The sequence below is a fragment of the Oncorhynchus gorbuscha genome, unplaced genomic scaffold, assembly GCF_021184085.1.
Source record: "Oncorhynchus gorbuscha isolate QuinsamMale2020 ecotype Even-year unplaced genomic scaffold, OgorEven_v1.0 Un_scaffold_1683, whole genome shotgun sequence".
Taxonomy (NCBI): domain Eukaryota; kingdom Metazoa; phylum Chordata; class Actinopteri; order Salmoniformes; family Salmonidae; genus Oncorhynchus; species Oncorhynchus gorbuscha.
In genome coordinates, this window is record NW_025746390.1 from 66,723 (window position 1) to 73,449 (window position 6,727).

The following is a 6,727-nucleotide window of genomic DNA, read 5'->3' on the forward strand; positions in this document are numbered from 1 at the left end:
CTTGCCACGAAGGTCATCCCCATCTGTCTTTATCAAGCAATTTTACCCCTCAACAATCCCCCATTCATTGTGTCACTTTGATCCACTGTCCAGCCACATGCCAGTTTATGTAGGCCAAGCAAACAATGTCCGTGTTTCCTTTTACAAATAATGCGTCTTTGTCTGTTAGTCTAGGGAATGTCTTGCATACAGCATCGGAGAGGCAGCACGAGCCACATCCATTACCCCCAGTGAATAATAATTACCACGCTGTGTTCGTCAGTTGAGGAGGGTGTGGGGCTGCAGCAACTGATGCATGCTTTTTGAATAGTCCTAGTGTAGCCCAGGCTAGTGGTTCCCAACCTTTTTCGGTTACTATACCACCAACTAAATTTAGCTCTGTCCGGAGTACCCCTGAAGTACCCCCTCGTGTGCATTTTACCAGTAAGGTTATAGTCTCAAGGGTCTTCTTAAATACCCCCTGTGGATAGGCCAAGTACCCCCAGGGGTCCTATACTACCCCAGGTCGGGAACGTCTGGTCTAGGCTATACTTTACATGTATGATAGACATGCTCGTGTCTTTATGTTGACATAATATCTATATGTATAACATAGGCTTAAATTGAAGGCACTCCGTGGAATAGGTTTGGCGCAGTATGACGAGCATTGCCTCCCAAAATAAGAAAGAAAAAACATATCCCAAAACTTACCTCTCGAGCGATTTGATTGAGGGCATCGTCCTCTGCGGTCAGTCTCTCCCTGTTGGGGATTCTTTTTCTTCCAGTGCCAGTAATCTGAGTTCCCATGTTTGTGTATTCTGTGATAAAATCCTTACTGTAGCATACGTGTCAGCCTCGAAGAAGTTCAAAAATGGAACACAGGAGTCGAATGATGACGATGAAGGGCACGCTGGAAAAATATAATCACCATCTCCACGTAATGGAAAAATAGCTCACCAATAACACGCAAAAAGAAGTAAACTATTACAATCGGGTAGCTACAATGTAACAACAATCCATCATCAATTCGCTTCCCAGGCACGAGACGTGATGCCATTATGGTACATTGTTTCAATGTAACCGCCTTCAAACGTAACAAACTGCATTACGAATATCCTTGATTCCTGTTGCTGATAAACAACTAACATCACACGCGTCACTTTGATGTGTCAAAACACCCTCATAGCATCATGCTTCCCTCTTTGGGAACATTAGAAAACGAATTGTCATCTAGCTAATCCTATGCAATTGTCATCATATCATAGTTTCGGTATGAAACAAAAAAAAAAAAACACAAACGAGCCTGATAAATAATCGTTCTGTAGGTAAGACCTAATAGCCATTGAATGAATAATGTCCTCGTTCTTCGCTTTAGCAGAGAACGCGGGAGTCGCCGAGATGTCAAAGCAGATGGACGAAAGTTTTATTGCAGCGCAATCCCGGATGATGACCACAGCGGGATGAATACACGTTCCGGGGCAGAGCCTCGAGCCTGCTGGAGATAGATGGTGGCCGCAGTATGGACGGGATGGGTGTCCTCCAAACAGTCGAATTTTACTGGTCATACAATAGTCAAAGCAGTTCCTTTGTGGTGTTTTCGTTCAGAATGTATCGTATAGTTTGAGAATGGTGTGATGCCTTAACAAATATTCTGTAGTCTAATGACCCGAATGGAATTACCCTGGAATGCACGAAGCAGGGCGTTCAGTTGACACGGTCTTTTAGACGTCTCCAATAGTCTCGATGCGAACAGACTATTATCCTACTGCTATTTTAGAAGGAAGGTCAGCACTGAGTTCAACCAAATAAATCTCACTTGCCATGTCAAAATTGTGGCATAGGACTGTATGGCAATTCTCTGAATAGCTGTGTTCATCTTACTCCTTTATTTATATGCATTTCTGATTCAAACCTGAATTATAATATCAGACTATTTTAATCTGTAACGTTAACTCTGACCTCATGTCTAGTCAGTAAACTAGATGAACGCCTTCTGTTTATGCCGGAGAGCTGAGTGCCAATCCATAGGAACTGGTGGGAAATTACTCCCTCTAGTGGAGAAAGATAAGACCTGAGAGCTGAGTGCCAATCCATAGGAACTGGTGGGAAATTACTCCCTCTAGTGGAGAAAGATAAGACCTGAGAGCTGAGTGCCAATCCATAGGAACTGGTGGGAAATTACTCCCTCTAGTGGAGAAAGATAAGACCTGAGAGCTCAGTGCCAATCCATAGCTACTGCGGGGAAATCACTTCCTATATTTCATTTAACTACGATGACGGCCTAGGAACAGTGGAACAGCCTAGGAACAGTTCACGACAGATTTGACCTTGTCTGCTCAGGGTTTTGATCTAGCAACCTTTCAGTTACTGGCCTAATGCTCTAACCACTTTTACCTTTTCATTACCAGGTAAATTGACTAAAAACATGTTCTCATTGACAGCAACGACCTGGGGAATAGTTACAGGGGAGAGGAGGGGGATGAATGAGCCAATTGTAAGCTGGGGATGATTAAGTGACTGTGATGGTATGAGGGACAGCTTGGGAATTTAACCAGGACACCAGGGTTAACACTCCTACGATAAGTGCCATTGGATCTTTAATGACCTCAGAGAATCAGGACACCCGTTTAACGTCCCATCCAAAATACAGCACCCTACACAGGGCAGTGTCCCCAATCAGTCTCCTGAGGGCGGGAATTTGGGATATTTTTGGGGACCAGAGGAAAGAATGCCTCCTTACTGGCCCTCCAACACCATTTCCAGCAGCATCTGGTCTCCCATCCTGTAGTGAGGACAGATGACAGATTTGTCCTGAATGATTGTTTGTTTAGTGTAATTCATATGTTACTGCAGTTGAATTGATGTTTTCTAGTGTCATTCAGATCAAATTAAATGTATTTGTCACATGCACCAAATACAACAGTAGTAGACTTTACAGGGAAATGCTTACTTACAAGCCCTTAACCAACCATGCAGTTTTAAAGAAAATACATATAAAAAAGTAAGAGATAAGAATAAGAAATTATTAAAGAGCAGCAGTAAATAACAATAGTGGAGCTGTATACAGGGGGTACCATTACAGAGTCAATGAGTCAATGTGGAGGCTATATACAGGGGGTACCATTACAGAGTCAATGAGTCAATGTGGAGGCTATATACAGGGGGTACCATTACAGAGTCAATGAGTCAATGTGGAGGCTATATACAGGGGTACCATTACAGAGTCAATGAGTCAATGTGGAGGCTATATACAGGGGTACCATTACAGAGTCAATGAGTCAATGTGGAGGCTATATACAGGGGGTACCATTACAGAGTCAATGAGTCAATGTGGAGGCTATATACAGGGGGTACCATTACAGAGTCAATGAGTCAATGTGGAGGCTATATACAGGGGGTACCATTACAGAGTCAATGAGTCAATGTGGAGGCTATATACAGGGGGTACCATTACAGAGTCAATGAGTCAATGTGGAGGCTATATACAGGGGGTACCATTACAGAGTCAATGTGGAGGCTATATACAGGGGGTACCATTACAGAGTCAATGAGTCAATGTGGAGGCTATATACAGGGGGTACCATTACAGAGTCAATGAGTCAATGTGGAGGCTATATACAGGGGGTACCATTACAGAGTCAATGAGTCAATGTGGAGGCTATATACAGGGGGTACCGGCACAGAGTCAATGAGTCAATGTGGAGGCTATATATATACCATTATATGTGGAGGCATTTAGCAGACGCTTTTATCCAAGAGTCAATGAGTCAATGTGGACTAGGGGGTACCATTACAGAGTCAATGAGTCAATGTGGAGGCTATATACAGGGGGTACCATTACAGAGTCAATGAGTCAATGTGGAGGCTATATACCGGCACAGGGAGTCAATGTGGAGGCTATATACAGGGGGTACACACAGAGTCAATGAGTCAATGTGGAGGCTATATACAGGGGGTACCATTACACAGAGTCAATGAGTCAATGTGGAGGCTATATACAGGGGGTACCAATTACACAGATGAGTCAATGTGGAGGCTATATACAGGGGGTACCGGCACAGAGTCAATGAGTCAATGTGGAGGCTATATACAGGGGGTACCGGACAGAGTCAATGTGGAGGCTATATACAGGGGGTACCATTACAGAGTCAATGAGTCAATGTGGAGGCTATATACAGGGGGTACCGGCACAGAGTCAATGAGTCAATGTGGAGGCTATATACAGGGGGTACCGGCACAGAGTCAATGAGTCAATGTGGAGACTATATACAGGGGGTACCGGCACAGAGTCAATGAGTCAATGTGGAGGCTATATACAGGGGGTACCGGCACAGAGTCAATGAGTCAATGTGGAGGCTATATACAGGGGGTACCGGCACAGAGTCAATGTGGAGGCTATATACAGGGGGTACCGGCACAGAGTCAATGTGGAGGCTATATACAGGGGGTACCAGTACACAGTCAATGTGGAGGCTATATACAGGGGGTACCGGTACAGAGTCAATGTGGAGGCTATATACAGGGGGTACCAGTACACAGTCAATGTGGAGGCTATATACAGGGGGTACCGGTACAGAGTCAATGTGGAGGCTATATACAGGGGGTACCGGCACAGAGTCAATGTGGAGGCTATATACAGGGGGTACCAGTACACAGTCAATGTGGAGGCTATATACAGGGGGTACCGGTACAGAGTCAATGTGGAGGCTATATACAGGGGGTACCGGCACAGAGTCAATGTGGAGGCTATATACAGGGGGTACCAGTACACAGTCAATGTGGAGGCTATATACAGGGGGTACCGGCACAGAGTCAATGTGGAGGCTATATACAGGGGGTACCAGTACACAGTCAATGTGGAGGCTATATACAGGGGGTACCAGTACAGAGTCAATGTGCAGGGGCACCGGTGTCGAGGTAATTGAGGTAATATGTACATGGAGGTAGCGTTATTAAGGTGACTATGCATAGATAATAACAGAGAGTAGCAGCAGCGTTCCGGGGGGAGGGGAGGTAATGTAAATAGTCTGGGTAGCCATTTGATTAGCTGTTCAGGAGTCTTATGGCTTTGGGGTAGCAGTTATTTAGGAGCCTCTTGAACCTAGACTTGACGCTCTAGTACTGATTGCCATGCGGTAGCAGAGAGAACAGTCTATGACTGGGGTGGCTGGAGTCTTTGACAATTGTTAGGGCCTTCCTCTGACATTGCCTGGTATAGAGAGGAGGTTCTGGATGGCAGGAAGCTGGGTCCCAGTGATGTACTGGGCCGTACGCACTACCCTCTGTAGTGCCTTGCGTTTGGAGGCTGAGTAGTTGCCATACCAGGCAGTGATGCAACCAGTCAGGATGCTCTCGGTGGTGCAGCTGTAGGACCCATGCCAAATCTTTTCAGTCTCCTGAGGGGGAATAGTTTTTGTCGTGTCCTCTTCACGACTGTCTTGGTGTGCTTGGACCATGTTAGTTTGTTGGTGATGTGGACACCAAGGAACTTGAAGCTCTCAACCTGCTCCACTACAACCTTGTCAATGAGAATAGGGGCGTGCTCGGTCCTTCTTTTCCTGTAGTCCACAATCATCTCCTTTGTCTTGCTCACATTGAGGGAGAGGTTGTTGTCCTGGTACCACACTGCCAGGTCTCTGACCTCCTCCCTATAGGCTGTCTCATCGTTGTCGTTGATCAGGCATAGCACTGTTGTGTCATCAGCAAACTTAATGATGGTGTTGGAGTCATGCCTGGCAGTGCAGTCATGAGTGAACAGGGAGTACAGGAGGGGACTGAGCATGCACCCCTGAGGGGCCTCTGTGTTGAGGATCAGCGTGGCGGATGTGTTGTCACCTACCCTTACCACCTGGGGGCGTGTTTAGTCCAAGGGCCCTTAGCTTAGTAATATAATAATAATATATGCCATTTAGCAGACGCTTTTATCCAAAGCGACTTACAGTCATGTGTGCATACATTCTACGTATGGGTGGTCCAGGGGGAACCCACTACCCTGGCGTTACAAGCGCCATGCTCTACCAACTGAGCTACAGGACCACGCTTAGTGATGAGCTTTGAGGGCACTATGGTGTTGAACGCTGAGTTGTAGTCAATGAACAGCATTCTCACATAGTGCGTTCCTTTGTCCAGGTGGGAAAGGGCAGTGTGGAGTGCATTGATATGGTCTTACAGTTTAATTGATGTTTTTAGTGTCATTGATATGTTATTACAGTCTAATCAAATCTTAAAAGTACACGTGTTTGTTTAAAAAGCAATAATGTATGAATGTGAAAACGCTGTGTCACTAGCTTTTCAAATGTGGCAGCACGTGTCTGCCTGCAATCACTATACCAATATGGGCATGGCAGAACGGGCCTTCTTACCTGTAGTGTATGTTAAGATCCCCTCAGAATAGAAACACTCAAACAGATGTGATACAATTTATTAGAAGCAGAAGCCCAGTGACAACAAACGCACTGCAGCTTTTCAAATGATACAGTATATATATATATATATTCATCCTACTGCAATATTTATAATTGTCTTGAAAACGGTTTCAGACATATTTTTTTATATGAATTGAGAGAAAACAGAGATCATTATCCAGACTAGATAACTTGTTATTTCATATCATATTTGTCTGGTCAGTGTCAAGACAACATTTCACTTTTTCAGAAAGATATGTACTAAGACAATATGTAACAGACACTCTGTTATTTGAATGTAACACAGTTGGTGATGTAAGATAGTAAGTCGTGGTGCTTGTTTC

General features: G+C 44.8%; 1 pseudogene; it reads right to left on the reverse strand.

Moving 5' to 3' along the window:
* LOC124023816 overlaps positions 1-1,594 on the reverse strand; it is a 62,071-nt pseudogene extending 60,477 nt beyond the window's left edge.
* Positions 1,595-6,727: the final 5,133 nt, after the last annotated feature.